Source organism: Danio rerio, chromosome 5 (assembly GCF_049306965.1).
Source record: "Danio rerio strain Tuebingen ecotype United States chromosome 5, GRCz12tu, whole genome shotgun sequence".
Taxonomy (NCBI): Eukaryota; Metazoa; Chordata; class Actinopteri; order Cypriniformes; family Danionidae; genus Danio; species Danio rerio.
The window spans coordinates 44,185,664-44,208,163 of NC_133180.1; the positions used below are offsets into that span (position 1 = coordinate 44,185,664).

At 33.9% G+C, this 22,500-nt stretch overlaps 1 protein-coding gene across 1 annotated transcript in view; it reads right to left on the minus strand.

Annotated features, from left to right (window-relative positions):
- Positions 1-10,603, minus strand: part of si:dkey-245n4.2 — a 314,713-nt gene extending 304,110 nt beyond the window's left edge. The window contains exon 1 of the mRNA XM_073951364.1: positions 10,440-10,603. The gene's annotated coding sequence lies outside the window, so the exon portion shown is untranslated. The remainder of the gene's footprint in view (positions 1-10,439) is intronic.
- Positions 10,604-22,500: the final 11,897 nt, after the last annotated feature.

A 22,500-nucleotide genomic window follows, 5' to 3' on the forward strand; every position in this document is an offset into this window, starting at 1 on the left:
GCATGAATTAGCATGTTGTTAACATGATTCTAGCATGAATTAGCATGTTGTTAGCATGATTCTAGCATGAATTAGCATGTTACTAGCATGATTCTAGCATGAATTAGCATGTTACTAGCATGATTCTAGCATGAATTAGCATGTAACTAGCATGATTCTAGCATGAATTAGCATGTTGTTAGCATGATTCTAGCATGCATTAGCATGTGACTAGCATGATTCTAGCATAAATTAGGATGTTACTAGCACGATTCTAGCATGAATTAGCATGTTACTAGCATGATTCTAGCATGAATTAGCATGTTACTAGCATGATTCTAGCATGAATTAGCATGTTGTTAGCATGATTCTAGCATGAATTAGCATGTTACTAGCATGATTCTAGCATGAATTAGCATGTTGTTAGCATGATTCTAGCATGAATTAGCATGTTACTAGCATGATTCTAGCATGAATTAGCATGTTGTTAGCACGATTCTAGCATGAATTAGCATGTTACTAGCACGATTCTAGCATGATTTAACATGTTGTTAGCATGAATTAGCATGTTACTAGCATCAGCATGTTACTAGCATGATTTTAGCATGAATTAGCATGATTCTAGCAGGAATTAGCATGTCGTTAGCATGATTCTAGCATGAATTAGCATGTGACTAGCATGATTCTAGCATGAATTAGCATGTGACTAGCATGATTCTAGCATGAATTAGCATGTAACTAGCATGATTCTAGCATGTAACTAGCATGATTCTAGCATAAATTAGCATGCTGTTAGCATGATGGATAGATAGATAGATAGATAGATAGATAGATAGATAGATAGATAGATAGATAGATAGATAGATAGATAGATAGATAGATAGATAGATAGATAGATAGATGGATACAGGTAGGTAGATAGATGGATGGATGGATGGATGGATGGATGGATGGATGGATAGATAGATAGATAGATAGATAGATAGATAGATAGATAGATAGATAGATAGATAGATAGATAGATAGATAGATAGATAGATAGATAGATAGATAGATAGATAGATAGATAGATGGTCTGCGAGCATGAGTCAAACAAGCCAACCCCCGCTTCTCTACGATGTTCTGATGCTGAGATATAGCTGGTGCTATATCGTTGCTAGGTTAGTCTGTTTTGTTGCTATGGAGTTGATTGACAGCTTAGACTGATGATGTATCAAAGCTTCTTGACAGTATGAACAGTTAAAAACAACCCCCATGTCTCTATCACACTGCAGCATGACAATATCAGTCTGAACCTCTTTAATGGCAGTCTATGGGACAGTTGCTAGGGTGCAGTATCTGGTTGTTAGGGTGTGGCTAGAAAGTTAAAAGGCCATCGGTGATTGGCTGCTGGCTAGACTGAGTTAAATGAGCTCAGCCATTAGTCTGTAGGACAGTCTGATGCAGAGTTATGAGCTCACAAAGTTTGATCCCATGTAAAGTCAATGAGAGTATTTTGCAATGGAAGTCTATGGGACGGTTTCTAGGGTCCAAAAGTGGTTGCTAGGGCGTGGCCAGAAAGTTTAAAGGTGGTCAGTCATTGGCAGTTTGATAGTCTGAGTTAAATGAGCCCAGTTAGAAGTCTGTGTGACATTCTGATGCGGAGTTATGAGGTCACAAAGTTTGATCCAATGTTACGTCTATGGGATTTTTCCGACGGTCCCGGGACGTTTTTCGGAAAACCGAAAGTCGGATCAGTCGGAAAGGATATAGCAACTCGAGTCAGAATAGTTCGGAGGTCTGACCCGAGTTTGATGGTCATAGCTTGTAAGGCCTAGGACGAGATAGAGTTTAATTTTTAGTCTCAGAAGAAGAATAATAATATTAATAATAATAAGTTTAATAGGATAACAGTAGTCTGGCTTGCTACACAAGCCAGCCTAATAATAAGTTTAATAGGATAACAGTAGTCTGGCTTGCTACACAAGCCAGCCTAATAATAATAAGTTTAATAGGATAACAGTAGTCTGGCTTGCTACACAAGCCAGCCTAATAATAAGTTTAATAGGATAACAGTAGTCTGGCTTGCTACACAAGCCAGCCTAATAATAAGTTTAATAGGATAACAGTAGTCTGGCTTGCTACACAAGCCAGCCTAATAATAATAATAAGTTTAATAGGATAACAGTAGTCTGGCTTGCTACACAAGCCAGCCTAATAATAATAAGTTTAATAGGATAACAGTAGTCTGGCTTGCTACACAAGCCAGCCTAATAATAAGTTTAATAGGATAACAGTAGTCTGGCTTGCTACACAAGCCAGCCTAACTAGATTCTTAAAGTTTGAGAACAAACTTTGAGGCTGGCTTGTGAAAGCCTGACGGTAATAGTTTATTTAAACAGTTTTAAAAAGTATGAAAAGATAGATAGATAGATAGATAGATAGATAGATAGATAGATAGATAGATAGATAGATAGATAGATAGATAGATAGATAGATAGATAGATGTTGTTAGCATGATTCTAGCATGAATTAGCATAATGTTAGCATGATTCTAGCATGAATTAGCATGATTCTAGCATGAATTAGCATGTTGTTAGCATGATTCTAGCATGATTTAGCATGTTATTAGCATGATTCTAGCATGATTTAGCATGTTGTTAGCACGATTCTAGCATGAATTAGCATGTTACTAGCATGATTCTAGCATGAATTAGCATGTTGTTAACATAATTCTAGCATGAATTAGCATGTTACTAGCATGATTCTAGTATGAATTAGCATGTTACTAGCACGATTCTAGCATGAATTAGCATATTACTAGCATGATTCTAGCATGAGTTAGCATGTACCTAGCATGATTTTAACATGAATTAGCATGTTACTAGCATGATTTTAGCATGTTGTTAGCATGATTCTAGCATGAATTAGCATGTTGTTAGCATGATTCTAACAAGAATTGGCATGTTACTAGCATGATTCTAGCATGAATTAGCATGTTCTTAGCATGATTCTAGCATGAATTAGCATTTGACTAGCATGATTCTAGCATGAATTAGCATGTGACTAGCATGATTCTAGCATGAATTAGCATGTTGTTAGCATGATTCTAGCATGAATTAGCATGTTGTTAGCATGATTCTAGTATGAATTAGCATGTTGTTAGCATGATTCTAGCATGAATTAGCATGTTACTAGCATGATTCTAGCATGAATTAGCATGTTGTTAGCATGCTTCTAGCATGAATTAGCATGTTATTAGTATGATTCTAGCATGAATTAGCATGTTGTTAGCATGATTCTAACAAGAATTAGCATGTTACTAGCATGATTCTAGCATGAATTAGCATGTTGTTAGCATGATTCTGGCATGAACTAGCATTTGACTAGCATGATTCTAGCATGAATTAGCATGTGACTAGCATGATTCTAGCATGAATTAGCATGTAACTAGCATGATTCTAGCATGAATTAGCATGTCCTTAGCATGATAGATAGATAGATAGATAGATAGATAGATAGATAGATAGATAGATAGATAGATAGATAGATAGATAGATAGATAGATAGATAGATGGTGTATGAGCATGAGTCAAACAAGCCAACCCCCGCTTCTCTACGATGTTCTGATGCTGAGATATAGCTGCTGTTATATCGTTGCTAGGTTAGTCTGTTTTGTTGCTATGGAGTTGATTGACAGCTTAGACTGATGATGTATCAAAGCTTCTTGCCAGTATGAACAGTTAAAAACAACCCCCATGTCTCTATCACACTGCAGCATGACAATATCAGTCTAAACCTCTTTAATGGCAGTCTATGGGACAGTTGCTAGGGTGCAGTATCTGGTTGTTAGGGTGTGGCTAGAAAGTTAAAAGGACATCAGTGATTGGCTGCTGGCTAGACTGAGTTAAATGAGCTCAATCATTAGTCTGTAGGACAGTCTGATGCAGAGTTATGAGCTCACAAAGTTTGATCCCATGCAAAGTCAATGAGAGTATTTTGCAATGGAAGTCTATGGGACGGTTTCTAGGGTCCAAAAGTGGTTGCTAGGGCGTGGCCAGAAAGTTTAAAGGTGGTCAGTCATTGGCAGTTTGATAGTCTGAGTTAAATGAGCCCAGTTAGAAGTCTGTGTGACATTCTGATGCGGAGTTATGAGGTCACAAAGTTTGATCCAATGTTACGTCTATGGGATTTTTCCGACGGTCCCGGGACGTTTTTCGGAAAACCGAAAGTCGGATCAGTCGGAAAGGATATAGCAACTCGAGTCAGAATAGTTCGGAGGTCTGACCCGAGTTTGATGGTCATAGCTTGAAAGGCCTAGGACGAGATAGAGTTTAATTTTTAGTCTCAGAAGAAGAATAATATAGAACTAGAACCTAAAGTTCGTTGACGAACTTTGATGTTGGCTTGAGAAAGCCAACGTGACTGCGCCGGGGACTCAAAGGCAGTTGGCAGCAAGCACAGCGGTTGATAAGTGGTTGCTAGGCGGTTGCTAAGGTGTAGCTAAGGCATTCCTAGGTAGTGGCTAGGGTGTTCTGAGTGGTTTCTAGGCTGTTGCTAGGGTCCACTGGACTGTTAATCGGAAGGCCTCATTTACATTTTTGATCAAATCGAGAGAGAGAGAGAGAGAGAGAGAGGACTGATTTGTTCAGGTTGTTTAATGCAGATCACTATAGTATAGTTAGTATTTATAGTATATATTATAATCTGAACAAAATTACATTATAGTAAATATCATATGAAGAAAAATATTACATTAAAATACTAATGAAACAATAGCACATACATTTAGTTAATTTGTCTTTTATTTAATCAGTCTTATAATTTTTGCAGTTAATATAGAGTACAGTCAATTTACAGTAATTTGCAGCGTTATATAGTTATAGTTATATACAGTTTACAGGAAGAAAATCGCATTAAATACAATATTATAGGACGTCTGCATCACGTGGTTAATTCTGACCAATGACGTTGTTCCACCCCACTGGCCACTAACACAATGTTATAATCGTAATATTTAGTTGTCATCACCTGGGTGATTTTATTTTTTTTTGGTACAGCATAGGCCAAAAGCTTGGCTTTCATTGTCATTATCACAAGTGAGGAGAAGGCTCTTTTGCGGCACAGAATATTGTTTTGAAAGAAATATCTGAAGTAAACTTATGTTTTTGCTAACATAAAAGGGGGATAAAAAAATAATCCTTATAACACTAACCATAAATGTGCATATGTGTGTGTGTGTATGTGTATATATATATATATATATATATATATATATATATATATATATATATATATATATATATATATATATATATATATATATATATATATATATATATATCAGTATATATATATATCAGTAATTAGATATAGGTTTTTAAAACTATTATGCTTAGAAATGTTCTGAAACAATCTTCCCTCCATTAAACAGAAATTGGGGAAAAAATAAACAGGGGAGCTAATAATTCTGACATCAACTGTATGTATATATATATATATATATATATATATATATATACACACACACTTTATTTTCACTGTTTGTAAATAATTGTTGTTAACATTTTTGCTTTAAAACATTATAATACTGTTTGGATTATATAATAAATAAAATGTGATTTAAAAAGTGCAAACATTGTCTTTGTTAGAATTTACACGTGATTACAACGGTATAAAGACGTTCAGGTCCGACCGGACCGAATGGAAAGAAATTGTAGGTTTTGAAGATGGATTATTAGTTTTGTGGCAAGGACATAGCTGTTTTAGAGGGTTAAAATACAGATTAAAAATAAAGTTAGAAGGATTTTATATTCAATATGTTTATTGTATAATATACGTGAATGTTCGCATGGCTTTCATTTTCATTATCACAAGTAGAGGAGAAGGCTTTTTCACGGCACAGAATATTCTGTTTTGAAAGAAATATCCGAAGTAAAGTTATGTTTCTGCCAACATCAGAGGCATGCATTTTAAAACTCACAGGGTTTAAAACTACAGCATAGGCCAAAAGCTTCATTGTCATTATCACAAGTGAGGAGAAGGCTCTTTTGCGGCACAGAATATTGTTTTGAAAGAAATATCTGAAGTAAACTTATGTTTTTGCTAACATAAAAGGGGGATTAAGAAATAATCCTTATAACCCTAACCATAAATGTGTGTATGTGTTATATATGTATATATGTATGTATATATATACATACATATATACAGTTGAAGTCAGAATTATTAACCCCCTTTTGATTTTTTTTTTCCCTTTTTTAAATATTTCCCAAATTATGTTTAACAGAGCAAGGAAATTTTCACTGTATGTCTGATAATATTTTTCTTCTTGAGAAAGTCTTATTTGTTTTATTTCGGCTAGAATAAAAGCAGTTATTAATTATTTAAAAACTATTTTTGGGACACAATTATTTGCCCCTTTAAGCAATTTTTTTTGATAGTCTACAGAACAAACCATCGTTATACAATAACTTGCCTAATTACCCTAACCTGCCTAGTTCACCTTATTAACCTAGTTAAGGCTTTAAATGTCACTTTAAGCTGTATAGAAATGTCTTGAAAAATATCAAGTCAAATATTATTTACTGTCATCATGGCAAAGATAAAATAAAGAAGTTATTAGAAATGAGTTATTAAAACTATTATGCTTAGAAATGTGCTGAAACAATCTTCCCTCCATTAAACAGAAATTGGGGAAAAAATAAACAGGGGAGCTAATAATTCTGACTTCAACTGTATGTATATATATATATATATATATATACACACACTTTATTTTACCTGTTTGTAAATAATTGTTCTTAACATTTTTGCTTTAAAACATTATAATACTGTTTGGATTTTCCCCCCATAATAATAAATTGTGAACATTGCAGTGTAAATTGCAATCCAGATGTTACAGAGAGAAATTGATGCAGCAACAGCAGAGCATATTAAGGGGATATAAAAAATCTTCATACATCGTATGTATATATATATATATATTCACTATTTTAAAATACATTTTCTTTGCTGTGTGTTTTTATTGGTTATGATGCTGTTTGGATGTTTTATTTTTGCACAATAAATAAAATGTGATTTAAAAAGTGCAAACATTGTCTTTGTTAGAATTTACACGTGATTACAACGGTATAAAGACGTTCAGGTCCGACCGGACCGAATGGAAAGAAATTGTAGGTTTTGAAGATGGATTATTAGTTTTGTGGCAAGGACATAGCTGTTTTAGAGGGTTAAAATACAGATTAAAAATAAAGTTAGAAGGATTTTATATTAAATATGTTTATTGTATAATATACGTGAATGTTCGCATGGCTTTCATTTTCATTATCACAAGTAGAGGAGAAGGCTTTTCACGGCACAGAATATTCTGTTTTGAAAGAAATATCCGAAGTAAAGTTATGTTTCTGCCAACATCAGAGGTATGCATTTTAAAACTCACAGGGTAGCAGACAGAAATGCATGCGGGTCGATTCCGACGCGGATGATTCTGCATCCAGATCAGTTTTATTAGGCTTTATGGAGTTCACTGCGAGCATAATATGAATGACTGATGACCAGAATTAAGTTCAATCTTACCTCGATTTTGACCACAGATCTCTCTGCCTCTTAAAGGAACAATAAATAGTGTTGTATGACTTGTATTTGTGTATTTTCGCTGAGAAATTTTAATGTAAACAGCTTCAAATGTTGTAACAAGCACGTCTGAAATGAGCCGAACTTTCTGTAGAGCAAAAACAGTCAGCCCGGATATCTCCGCCTCTTAAAGGGCCATTACTAAATTACAAAGGGCTCAAAAATGGTTCTCTGGCGCCATCTCGTGGACACTCTGACAAGCTTTAGGTTTGAAATTAACAAATTTAATATAAAAAAAATATTTATAGGAAAACTGTTATTTATAATTACACCAAATAAATATGATAATTATCTTCAATTTAAAGCACATCTTTTGGCCAAATTTGAGGATTGTATACTTTTTTATATGCCCCAAATACTCGATTGTAATATTTACAATTTTTTAATTCAAAAATTTTTTAATTCAAAAACTACAAATCTTATCGGCATGAGGACATACAGCAACCATCTCATGGGCAATAGACAGCTTTTGACCAAATTTGGGGCTTGTAGCATCTAAGCCCTGGGAGGAGAAGCGATTGCTTTTTTTTGGTCAGAAGCCGGAATAATAATAATAAGAATAACTAGAACCTAAAGTTCGTTGACGAACTTTGATGTTGGCTTGAGAAAGCCAACGTGACTGCGCCGGGGACTCAAAGGCAGTTGGCAGGAAGCACAGCGGTTGATAAGTGGTTGCTAGGCGGTTGCTAAGGTGTAGCTAAGGCATTCCTAGGTAGTTGCTAGGGTGTTCTGAGTGGTTTCTAGGCTGTTGCTAGGGTCCACTGGACTGTTAATCGGAAGGCCTCATTTACATTTTTGATCAAATCGAGAGAGAGAGAGAGAGAGAGAGAGAGAGAGGACTGATTTGTTCAGGTTGTTTAATGCACATCACTATAGTATAGTTAGTATTTATAGTATATATTATAATCTGAACAAAATTACATTATAATAAATATCATATGAAGAAAAATATTAAATTAAAATACTAATGAAACAATAGCACATGCATTTAGTTAATTTGTCTTTTATTTAATCAGTCTTATCAGTTTTGCAGTTAATATAGAGTACAGTCAATTTACAGTAATTTGCAGCGTTATATATATAGTTATAGTTATATACAGTTTACAGGAAGAAAATCGCATTAAATACAATATTATAGGCCGTCTTCATCACGTGGTTAATTCTGACCAATGACGTTGTTCCACCCCACTGGCCACTAACACATTGTTATAATCGTAATATTTAGTTGTCATCACCTGGGTGATTTTATTTTTTTTTTGGTACAGCATAGGCCAAAAGCTTGGCTTTCATTGTCATTATCACAAGTGAGGAGAAGGCTCTTTTGCGGCACAGAATATTGTTTTGAAAGAAATATCTGAAGTAAACTTATGTTTTTGCTAACATAAAAGGGGGATTAAGAAATAATCCGTATAACCCTAACCATAAATGTGTGTATGTGTTATATATGTATATATGTATATATGTATGTATATATATACATACATATATACAGTTGAAGTCAGAATTATTAACCCCCTTTTGATTTTTTTTCCCTTTTTTAAATATTTCCCATATTATGTTTAACAGAGCAAGGAAATTTTCACTGTATGTCTGATAATATTTTTTCTTCTTGAGAAAGTCTTATTTGTTTTATTTCGGCTAGAATAAAAGCCGTTATTAATTATTTAAAAACTATTTTTGGGACACAATTATTTGCCCCTTTAAGCAATTTTTTTTGATAGTCTACAGAACAAACCATCGTTATACAATAACTTGCCTAATTACCCTAACCTGCCTAGTTCACCTTATTAACCTAGTTAAGCCTTTAAATGTCACTTTAAGCTGTATAGAAGTGTCTTGAAAAATATCAAGTCAAATATTATTTACTGTCATCATGGCAAAGATAAAATAAAGAAGTTATTAGAAATGAGTTATTAAAACTATTATGCTTAGAAATGTGCTGAAACAATCTTCCCTCCATTAAACAGAAATTGGGGGAAAAAATAAACAGGGGAGCTAATAATTCTGACTTCAACTGTATGTATATATATGTATATACACACACTTTATTTTCACTGTTTGTAAATAATTGTTCTTAACATTTTTGCTTTAAAACATTATAATACTGTTTGGATTTTCCCCCATAATAATAAATTGTGAACATTGCAGTGTAAATTGCAATCCAGATGTTACAGAGAGAAATTGATGCAGCAACAGCAGAGCATATTAAGGGGATATAAAAAATCTTCATACATTGTATGTATATATATATATATTCACTATTTTAAAATACATTTTCTTTGCTGTGTGTTTTTATTGGTTATGATGCTGTTTGGATGTTTTATTTTTGCACAATAAATAAAATGTGATTTAAAAAGTGCAAACATTGTCTTTGTTAGAATTTACACGTGATTACAACGGTATAAAGACGTTCAGGTCCGACCGGAGCGAATGGAAAGAAATTGTAGGTTTTGAAGATGGATTATTAGTTTTGTGGCAAGGACATAGCTGTTTTAGAGGGTTAAAATACAGATTAAAAATAAAGTTAGAAGGATTTTATATTAAATATGTTTATTGTATAATATACGTGAATGTTCGCATGGCTTTCATTTTCATTATCACAAGTAGAGGAGAAGGCTTTTCACGGCACAGAATATTCTGTTTTGAAAGAAATATCTGATGTAAAGTTATGTTTCTGCCAACATCAGAAGCATGCATTTTAAAACTCACAGGGTAGCAGACAGAAATGCATGCGGGTCGATTCCGACGCGGATGATTCTGCATCCAGATCAGTTTTATTACACTTTATTGAATTAACTGCGAGCATAATATGAATGACTGATGACCAGAATTAAGTTCAATCTTACCTCGATTTTGATCACCGATCTCTCTGCCTCTTAAAGGAACACTAAATAGTGTTGTATGACTTGTATTTGTGTATTTTCGCTGAGAAATTTTAATGTAAACAGCTTCAAATGTTGTAACAAGCACGTCTGAAATGAGCCCGAATTTCTGTCTGTAGAGCAAAAACAGTCAGCCCGGATATCTCCGCCTCTTAAAGGGAAAGTGCCTCTTAAAGGGCCATTACTAAATTACAAAGGGCTCAAAAATGGTTCTCTGGCGCCATCTCGTGGACACTCTGACAAGCTTTAGGTTTGAAATTAACAAATTTAATATAAAAAAATATTTATAGGAAAACTGTTATTTATAATTACACCAAATAAATATGATAATTATCTTCAATTTAAAGCACATCTTTTGGCCAAATTTGAGGATTGTATACTTTTTTATATGCCCCAAATACTCGATTGTAATATTTACAATTTTTTAATTCAAAAAATTTTTAATTCAAAAACTACAAATCTTATCGGCATGAGGACATACAGCAACCATCTCATGGGCAGTAGACAGGTTTTGACCAAATTTGGGGCTTGTAGCATCTAAGCACTGGGAGGAGAAGCGATTGCTTTTTTTTGGTCAGAAGCCGGAATAATAATAATAAGAATAATAATAAGAATAAGTTTAAGTAGCATTACAGTATGTTGGCTTTCTCAAGCCAACATAACTAGAACCTAAAGTTCGTTGACGAACTTTGATGTTGGCTTGAGAAAGCCAACGTGACTGCGCCGGGGACTCAAAGGCAGTTGGCAGGAAGCACAGCGGTTGAGAAGTGGTTGCTAGGCGGTTGCTAAGATGTTGCTAAGGCATTCCTAGGTAGTTGCTAAGGTGTTCTGAGTGGTTTCTAGGCTGTTGCTAGGGTCCACTGGACTGTTAATCGGAAGGCCTCATTTACATTTTTGATCAAATCGAGAGAGAGAGAGAGAGAGAGAGAGAGAGAGAGAGAGGACTGATTTGTTCAGGTTGTTTAATGCAGATCACTATAGTATAGTTAGTATTTATAGTATATATTATAATCTGAACAAAATTACATTATAATAAACATCATATGAAGAAAAATATTAAATTAAAACACTAATGAAACAATAGCACATACATTTAGTTAATTTGTCTTTTATTTAATCAGTCTTATCAGTTTTGCAGTTAATATAGAGTACAGTCAATTTACAGTAATTTGCAGCGTTATATATATAGTTATAGTTATATATACAGTTTACAGGAAGAAAATCGCATTAAATACAATATTATAGGACGTCTTCATCACGTGGTTAATTCTGACCAATGACGTTGTTCCACCCCACTGGCCACTAACACAATGTTATAATCGTAATATTTAGTTGTCATCACCTGGGTGATTTTATTTTTTTTTTGGTACAGCATAGGCCAAAAGCTTGGCTTTCATTGTCATTATCACAAGTAAGGAGAAGGCTTTTTTGCGGTACAGAATATTCTGTTTTGAAAGAAATATCTGAAGTAAACTTATGTTTTTGCCAACATAAAAGGGGGATAAAAAATAATTTTTATAACACTAACCATAAATGTGTGTATGTGTGTGTGTGTATGTATATATATATATATATATATATATATATATATATATATATATATATATATATATATATATATATATATATATATATATATATATATATACAGTTGAAGTCAGAATTATTAACCCCCATTTGATTTTTTTTTTCCTTTTTTAAATATTTCCCAAATGATGTTTTCCCAAATGATGACACTTTATTTTTACTGTTTGTAAATAATTGTTGTTAACATTTTTGCTTTAAAACATTATAATACTGTTTTTGCACAATAAATAAAATGTGATTTAAAAAGTGCAAACATTGTCTTTGTTAGAATTTACACGTGATTACAACGGTATAAAGACGTTCAGGTCCGACCGGACCGAATGGAAAGAAATTGTAGGTTTTGAAGATGGATTATTAGTTTTGTGGCAAGGACATAGCTGTTTTTAGAGGGTTAAAATAAGGATTAAAAATAAAGTTAGAATGATTTTATATTAAATATGTTTATTGTATAATATACGTGAATGTTCGCATGGCTTTCATTTTCATTATCACAAGTAGAGGAGAAGGCTTTTTCACGGCACAGAATATTCTGTTTTGAAAGAAATATCTGAAGTAAAGTTATGTTTCTGCCAACATCAGAGGCATGCATTTTAAAACTCACAGGGTAGCAGACAGAAATGCATGCGGGTCGATTCCGACGCGGATGATTCTGCATCCAGATCAGTTTTATTACGCTTTATGGAGTTCACTGCGAGCATAATATGAAGTGCCTCTTAAAGGGCCATTGCTAAATTACAAAGGGCTCAAAAATAGTCTTCTGGCGCCATCTCGTGGACACTCTGACACGCTTTGAGTCTGAATTTTACAAATTTAATATAAAAAAAATATTTATAGTAAAACTGTTATTTATAATTACACCAAATAAATATGATAATTATCAGTAATTTCAAACACATCTTTTGGCCAAATTTGAGGATTGTATACTTTTTTATATGCCCCAAATACTCGATACAGTTTTTTAATTAAAACATTTTTTATTCAAAAACTACAAATCTTATCGGCATGAGGACATACAGCAACCATCTCATGAGCAGTAGGCAGCTTTTGACCAAATTTGGGGCTTGTAGCATCTAAGCCCTGGGAGGAGAAGCGATTGCTTTTTTAAGTCAGAAGCCGGAATAATAATAAGAATAATAATAATAATAATAATAAGAATAAGTTTAAGTAGCATTACAGTATGTTGGCTTTCTCAAGCCAACATAAAAACAACATGTTTTTCTAAATGTTTTGGGACATTTGAGTTTAGAAATAACACATTAAGTTCCAGCTAACTCATTCATAGAAATAAATCAATGATAAACACCATACAATATCTATTAGCTACTCATTCCAATTCAAAATGTAAAATATGTGTAAATGTTTTGAGTTGCTCTTTCTGTCATCAGTCTAAATATATATATATATATATATATATATATATATATATATATATATATATATATATATATATATATATATATATATATATATATATATATATATTTATTAATTTATTTTTTATCAAAAGATTGAACTCAACCAGATTTTTATCCATGATAATGTTAAATGGAATAGTTCACCAGTAAAAAAAGACTTTTCACTACTTTCTCGCAAAACATATCAAAGTCAATAGTTACAGGTTTTGAACATTTAATTAAATATTCTTATGTTTTGAGGTTTGAAACAAGTAAAGGTTGACTAATGATGTCAAAATGCTCATTTTAGGTGAACTACCCCTTTTTAACATTGATCAGTATTAACTCCAGTCTCTTTGCGTCTTTTGGTTTGACTTTAAAAAAAGAGAAAGGGAGGCTATGATCATCAGATGTGTCCTACAGTCTCCTGAAATAAGGCCTGGTTGAGTCTTCGTCCTTGATTCACATCCTGTTACATCAATATGCCATTCATCTGTGCAAGTTTCTTTTTTTTAGGTCACAGCAGAACACTGGCGGAATGAGCATTATCATGTCCAGCTGTTGAATTATCTGTGATGCTCATTTGACTGTATTTCCCCCAAAATATTTATGTGCATAAATCTGTTGTTCCCTCATTGCATTATCCACACATGACCTCCCATGCCAGCTTGTTGTTGATAAAACAACATTCTTTCTTATATAAGGCTTTTAGTTATGGGTGAAACAATGTGTGCCCTGAATCTGTTATAAAGAGAGAGTGAATATCAATGATAGATCTAATGGGCAGAGAATGGACCACTGACCATCAGATTTGATATTGGTCTGAAAGGAAGGGAGTCCAGAGAGCGTCAATGAGGGCTCCATTGGCTGTGGTTTAATGGAATTAAGTAACCCTGCTGTGCAGCGGTGGGCCACAGTGAGATGTGTTTAAGGTCATTGTGTTCAGTGGGATCTGTGTTAATAAACACTATGGCTGGTTTACAGGCTTTGTAAAATTCAATAGTGCTCTCCAGACACATTAGATGTGTGGCCCCTAAGGGGGCATAGAGTTTCCGGATGGGCACTGCCAGTCAGTGTGGTACAGTGCATTTCCAGAGGACACATGCTCATTACAGTTTTTTACAATGCTATGACACTTTTTTTCAATACATTTAACAAGTTTCCTAAACTCTTAACACAGTACAACATTTGTCTTCGTGTTCTATACAATTAACACATTTCTTGTTGATTTGACACAATGCATCAAGTTAAGACCAATTTAAAATGCTTGAACTTCTTTTACACACAAGCTCAACCAAGACTAAAACAATGAGAGAGAGAGAGAGACTGCTGATTCCCATCTAGAAGCTTTTCTGATGTGTTGAGGTTTTTCCAATCACATGATCATATGTTCTAAAAGAGGACTTTGGTTTTTGGAAAGGAACAGTGAGTGCATCAAAGAACACTGTCACCAATACGTCCCCGTAAGGTTTTGCAATACAGTCATTACTTTACTATTATTTTTACATTTTATAAAGGTTCTCTGAGATGGTCGTTCATTTTTTACAAATTTAATTTCTGCAGCAAAAAAACGCTTTCTTTTACAACCCGCAAAGTACACTGTAAAAAATTGCTGTTAAAAAAACAGTCAGATTCTACGGTAAAATAATGTTTTTTCACTAAAACAGTAATATTCTGTTAAAAACAGTGCTTTCTGGGTAACATTTTTGTTTTCGAGAAAGTAACCAACTGCAGAAAACTGTGAGCTAACAGAGTTCAGATTCGATGTTTTGAAGTCTGTGTTTGAAATCACGCTTTGTGTCCTTGTTCACTATTTCATACACTAGTTAACTAATATAGTTCACCTGACAGTTTTAATGAACACTAATGAGTGAATTCAGACACTGATGAACACCTGCTGTTAATAATTACAATTACTGAAGAAAATAAACAAGAAACACAAACAGTGACGTCAGTTACAACATGAAATAAAATCAAATAAAATAAAACAGCTTCAGTCTCAGCGGAGGATCATTAAACAACTCCACAAACAACAGCAGACACACTTATTACTGACTGATTTGACTTCCATACTATTCACATTGAGATCCAACAGAAATTAAGGTGTTTTTTGTGTCACCGTAATGGAGTGAGGGGCTGGTTTAGTTGGGCTCTTCACCCTTGAACTGATTAATTCAGACTCTCCAATCACTATAATAAAGAGTTAACAAAATGCTTGTATTATAGCAGTCAAGTTGGAAAGTCAATAAATAGAGAAATATATTTGTCTGAAATTAGTTCTGATAAATGTTTTGGTATAAATCTGGAAGAAGGGCCTCATGCAATAGATTTTATGTTTAGTTACAGGTATTAATTAAATTAATGAGAAGTGAAAACAGAAAGATACCTCCGTAATTACTTAACAGTTAAGAAATAACATACAAAAACAGTTCAGTTATGACAAATACACACTCAGACCTCATGAATCTGACCTTGTATCTCAACAATGGTAACATCTCAAATGTTTCATGCTGCAATGCATGCTGGGAGTGGCATGGTACAAATATCCCAGCATGCATTGCGGTATAAAAAAATGTTGTATAACGGTCTAAGAGTTTTCTTTACTTGTGTTTGATTCTGCTGTTGTTTATGTTTAGACTTTCAGTTGCCTGTTTGTGAGTTAAACTGTTAATTTTGTTAGTCGTCACCATTATTGAGGTTCATCCGCTGATTATTGATGTCTCTTTGAGTGCGATATACACCATAGAGCAGTGTTATTGTCCAAGATATTCTTAAAAACTTCCAGAAATCGTTGCCATATATATACATAATGTAAAACAATAGATTTAACATTGAATGGGAGCAGTCAATTTTATTATACTAAATGAGAACAGACTCTGCCATTCAATAACAACTTGAACATCACCAGATCTTATTTTTTCAGATTTAGGTTTTTGGCTGGCTTGCCACAACAAAGGAGCTTTTTAAGCAAAGTTCTTAACAATTGCAGCAGCTAAGATATATAAATGTCAGGGCTAAGAGCCCAACTAAAGCAAACTCTGTTCTCCATGATGGTGACGTAAAACTTTAACTTTTTCTCAAGAAGAACTTTAGTAGATGTTATACAAAAATACATGTATTAAGTAATAAGTGTAGCTGGTGATGATGTTTGTAGAGTTGTTTAATCATCCGCTAATCATTTAAATGATTTAATCATTTGTTGTTCTTCAGGTTATTTCATTATAAAGCTGTTACTAAAGTTTAGCATGTTCTGTTCTTGTTTTTTCCCTTCAGTATTTCTTCATTTGTTCATTGTTAATCCTCAATTATCATTTAATTAGTCAGTTAATTAATGAATTTTCTTCAGCTTTGCTACATGTTTCTTGAACACTCAGTAGTGTGGACACTTCAATAAAAGCTGAAGTATATGCTCTGGGGTTTAAAGGGTTAAAGGTGTGAGAGGTAAAAACACAGTGTAAAAATGTATTTTAACAGTAATATACTGTTAATTTACACAACGAAAGTAGACTGTTAAAAAACAGTATATTGCTGGCAACCACAGCTGCCAGTAGATTACCGTTAAATCAAGGAAAAAACAGTATTTTACTGTAAAACCTGAAGCTAATTTCTTCTGTGTGTCACCGTTGTGGAGGAGAGTAGAGCCAGTGTATGAGTTAAAGATGAACAATGAACTGCTGATGTTATTCTGCATGTTTCTCTATTTAAAGACAGCGGCTGTTTAGTTGCTGATGCAGTCAGAATCTCTCTGGTGATTCCAGATTTACATGTATGTGTGCTGTTGTGAAAAATAAGACATTAGAGTTAAACCAAACTTTTCTAATTAACTAAAATAAGTTATCATTATAAGTATGCTTCTAAGCATATATAGCACATTACTTCATAAACTCATTCAGCAGTTGACCAAGTTGAGGCAGTTGCTTTCAGTGAGCAAAATGAGTTCACTTGAGTATTGTGTAAATCAATGTAGTCCATGTATTTTTACAGCAACATACTGTAAAATAACAGTACATTGCTGGCAACTGCAGCTGCCAGTATTTTCCTGTTTTTTAACGGGACAATTTTTAACAGTGTACAGCGTAAGTACAATGAAATAACAGTGTACTTTTCTGTACGTATAGTTTAAATAACGTTTGCGTAGGTATAAGGGAACAAATAAAATTTTCTTAAGGAACAAACATGTGTTAGTGTTTTGAACAATAATTTGATTTTGAAACATGTTTGCAGTGTTTTGTAATACATTGTGTATTGTGTTAGTTTTTTATTGTATTTTGAACATTAATTTTGGAGTTTAGTTTACAATGTGTCATTTTGAGAATGGAATTAACAGTTTTGCATTTGCAATTGTGTGTTTTAGGTGTGTTGGTGCGTTAAGAGTTTAGGAAACTTGTTAAATGTATAAAACAATGGTCAAAGCAATTGTTAAAAACTGTAATCCAAAATACAGTAAAACTTTTAAAATTGTGAAATGTTATTGCACTTCGAAATAACAAAATCAAAAGTGGTTTATCATTTAATTTATCATTTATCATTTAATTTAATCATTTATTCCAGTGATTTAAAAGATCAATTTTCAGCTTCATTACTCCAGTTTTCAGTTACACAATCCTTCAGAAATCACTCTAAAATTATTAATATTATTAATATTATATATTTTATCAATAGATTACATTATATTTTAACTTAAGCTGCTAAAAGAAGAAGCTACTAAATCATGTAAAGGACTTCATAACAAGAAAAAGGTGAAATACTTAGACATACTGACTGTAATAGGCTAACTGATTGATCATATTCAGCAGCAGCAATCAGCAAAATTTGCAAGCTTTGTTCAGTTCATTGGCTTTGTTTACAATCTCCTCTCAACCATTGCAGACTGATGATGCATCGTAAAATCTGTCTTCAAAATATCACTTGCCTGAAACTGTTTGAGAGATCATGTTGGGGTCACCACATTATACTGACTATCATTTCTAAGAAAACAGAAGACTGGCCAGAATCTGTTAGTCATAATAATTTAAGCAGAATACAAAACAAATCCAATAAAAATGTTGTATGATGATCCCAATTACATAACTGAATAATAAAAAAAAAAAACGATTTAGAAATGATAAATACACAACATCAATTGCTCAAAGAAGATTCAAAGAGTTGCATACCTGACCTTAAATACACCATAATGTGTGTGTCCTGATTAATCTACTTCAAATAACAGAATCCCAACGACACTTTTGCAACTTTCTATTAAATACCCAAATCTGAAAAAAAAAAAAAAAAAAACATTAATTGAAGACAATAAAAGCTCCACAGAAGTTTTGTTAGGTCATGCGATGACATGAAGACCCTTTGTACACAGTAAAATCTTCAGAGTAAAATTTACTCAGTTCAGAGAACATTTGGTCCCTCTCTAAATTGAGCAAAATGTACTCAGCAGCAGAGTTAAAATTAATGAGACAATGATGGGGTTAATTAAGTGATGATTGAGCACTGATGATGAACACCTGCTGTTAATAAGCAGAAACAGAAGAGAAGCAGCAGCAGCTTCGCTCATTGGTTACCTGATTGACTTTATTTCTGTCAGATGTTCACAAAAGTCCATATAAGATTTATTGAGAATTAACCATTTTAGTTATTTACATTTTACATATTACCAAAAAAAAAACATGTTTTTTTTCGCCTGATGTCACCTTCATGGAGAAAAGTGGTTGATTTACTTGGACTCGATTTCTAATGTTAATTTTCTTTAGTTGCAATGACAAGTAGTAAGAGAGCACATGAGATTAAGTTGAATGATCTTGTGTGGAGTATTACTCTTAAAAAGAGTAACTGTTCAAGAAACTATGTTTTGATGATGGTTTATCATCACGTGATCAGTGACGTCCGAAGCTTCATTTTCTCCTTTACCCACGTGACTGCTTCAAATTTTGATTCAAAGGTTTAAACATCCTCATGGTAAAGTGTATAGCGAGAGAATTGGCGTCGATTACATACATTTGTTTCAAAGCACTGCACCAGTCCCACACGCCAGTAATTAAACTAAAATACAATATTAATTTTTAGTAAAAAGGTTTTGAACATACTAAAGTGTATTAGCGTATTTTTTACGACTATATTTTTAAAAAAAACACCGCATATCGTAGTATTGTGTTTAACAGAGACCATCTGGTGAGTGCGACCCTGAAGCATTATTCACATAGCCTCCTCCTACAGCACTCGCGTCCCAATCGGGAGATGCTGACTCGATCCCCGCTTGGAGCAGGACTGATTGTATTATGATAAACTTTTGAATACCTTGGATTTTACTACAATCATCAGTTGTGTAATGTAATATATCTTGTGTAAAAACTACAGTAATTAAGTAATTTTTTTATATTGCTGTTTTTGTATTACTACGTGAATGAGTTGGTCAGTTGTGAACTTGACATTATGGCAACACAGTGCTTTCCCACACTTTAACCAGAAGAGGTCCTCATCGAGCTCTGATTTAGAAAGCTTCGAGTAACGAACCTTTTTCCGATACAATTAAGTCAAGCGCTTCACTGGTTCAGAAAGCTTCATTTCACCATCACTAGGTTTTGAGTCTTTCAGATGTTCAATGTGATCAGATAATGGTATTGGTGAGCTACATTTTCTTAGTACAGTGCTTTTTTTGTGACACAACATTATTTAAACTTAATAAATCAAACCCAATTTTACTGATTTGACCAGTGACTAAACCACCACAGAGTCAATTATTTAGAGCACAACTGCTCTCTTTTTACAATATTTGCCATAAAACACTATTTGGCAAACAAAGACAAACTAACATTAGAAATTGAGTCAGAATCCAAGTAAAGCAGTTACTGTTCTCCTCAACGGTGACAGCTTAAACACAAAAAGTGTTTGTGTTTTTTTAATGTTGTTGTAAAAAAAAGTTAATTCTTAATATTATCACTATATGGAATTTTATAGAGTGTGGCAGAAATAAGGCCAAACAGGTTGTTAATAAGTAAAGCTGCTATTTGTGGAGTTACTTAATGATCCTTTGCTGAAATTTTGAGAGATTTGATGTGTTTTATTTCAGTTTGTTTAATCTACGGCTGTGACTGAAGGTAGATGTAGTTTTGTGTTTCTCCTCCCTGTTTCTGCTTATTAACAGCAGGTGTTCATCATCAGTTCTCAATCATCCCTTAATTAACCCCATCATTGACTCATTAACTTTAACTCTGTTGCTGAGTAAATTTTGCTCAACTTAGAGAGGGACCAAATGTTATCTGAACTGAGTAAATTTTACTCTGAAGATTTTACTGTGTACCCTGGAGAATAAAAACAGCTTCTGGCATAGATCTTTGAGGGACATATTTCAGATCATTCACTCACTAACTCACTTTCCTTCACTGGATCCCTTATTTTTTACAGGGGTAACCACACAACTCAGATCAACTGAACAGAATGCTCTGAAATTGTTGGCTTATAGAGTGATAAACACATGGAGGGAACTGCTTTGTTGCCAAAGGAGTTTCTATTAATCATTTTAATTTATTCTGATGTGTTGTAAAAGATGACAAACTTCTGCCGTAGAAAACAAACCTAAACTGTGACACTTCTCCTCCACTTTTTTTTATACACCATGTTTTTAGTTTGAGCAATGTTTGATAATGGAAATGTACTCTATCTAAGCCAATCGTCATGTTCTTAGACACACCACGTTCACAAACACAACAATCATCATGGCTGGTTGATTATGTGTCCTGCCCCAGCCCCAAACCCTCACCACTATTGCTAGGTCGAGAGATGCTGCTCACATCAAATCTGCTTCAGTGTCCTCAATTACGTGCATTTTATTTTCAGTAAAGGCAATGGTGTTGAAACAGGGGATTTCATTGATTTCTCGTTACTGTATGAAGTATTGTCCTTAATATTGTCATTTATTTATAGCATCGTTATTCCAATAATTGTTGAGGACTAGCATAATGTTTCCCACTAGCAAAAGTTAAGCTGAGGTCACACTAGAGTTGGATAATCTGAAATTCTGTCATGCAGTGCTGCAAAAAGGGGCAGGAACTAGGACAAGATTATTAGGCATTAAAAAAGCGAGCGATTGCTCCATGTTTTGAATTTCTGTCCAGAGAGGTCATGTTTTGATCCTCGGTTGGTCTCACGCAGTCAAGTGATGCGATTTCGCAGGTCAGAGTTCACCAAGCTTGAACTTTGGACCACAGCAATCAGCGAAACTTAATGCATGACCCTGCGTTTCCGGTCTGTAGCATTCACGTGTGAATGAATGGAAGTCTAGGAAGAGGAAAAAGGGAGGAAAAGCCCAGTGTGACCGCAGCTTAAGCCTAGTTCACACTACAGGATTGTAAGCCTGGTTTGAGCCAGATTTTTGAAGTTAACAAGCTTGCCAATGGACCGGGCTATGATCGGGAAGAAATCTGTGGGTACACAGCGCTAGCCAATCTTTATGTGTGAACTACTGAAAAACGCATTAACGAGGCTCGCTGACGCGTCGCCAACCCCTCGCAGACAGAAATCCAATATCTAGCATGCTGAATATTTCAGAGCAGTCGGCCGACTCGACCCCACATGTGGTCAGATGTAGTGACGAGCTGCAGCCAATGAGAGAGCATATCAGCATGAGCTGAATGTCTGTGTGCTCAGGAGCTCAACAGAAACATCTGTGATTGGTCAGAATGGCCATCGATGCACTTGCTTCATTCTGCGTTTACACAGACATGAGAGTAGGCTAAATTAACAGTGAAACTAGAATTCTGTAACTATTAGAATTCTGACCGTTCTCATATAAAACGTCATATTGTCACAACATATTTACATTTAAATTTATTATTATTATCTTTTTTGGTATAACAACCTATAAATATGTAAAGACACTAGAACATGCAAAGGTCTTGGCCTCGCTTTCATTTTCACTTTCAAATGGGAGCAATTTCACAGCACAGATGCTGCTGTTTTGAAAGATATCTGAAGTAAATTTATGTTTTTGCTATCAGAAAGTTTTGTTTAATGTTAGCAGGAGGTTGCTAGGCAAAAAATGCACACATATTTAAAGT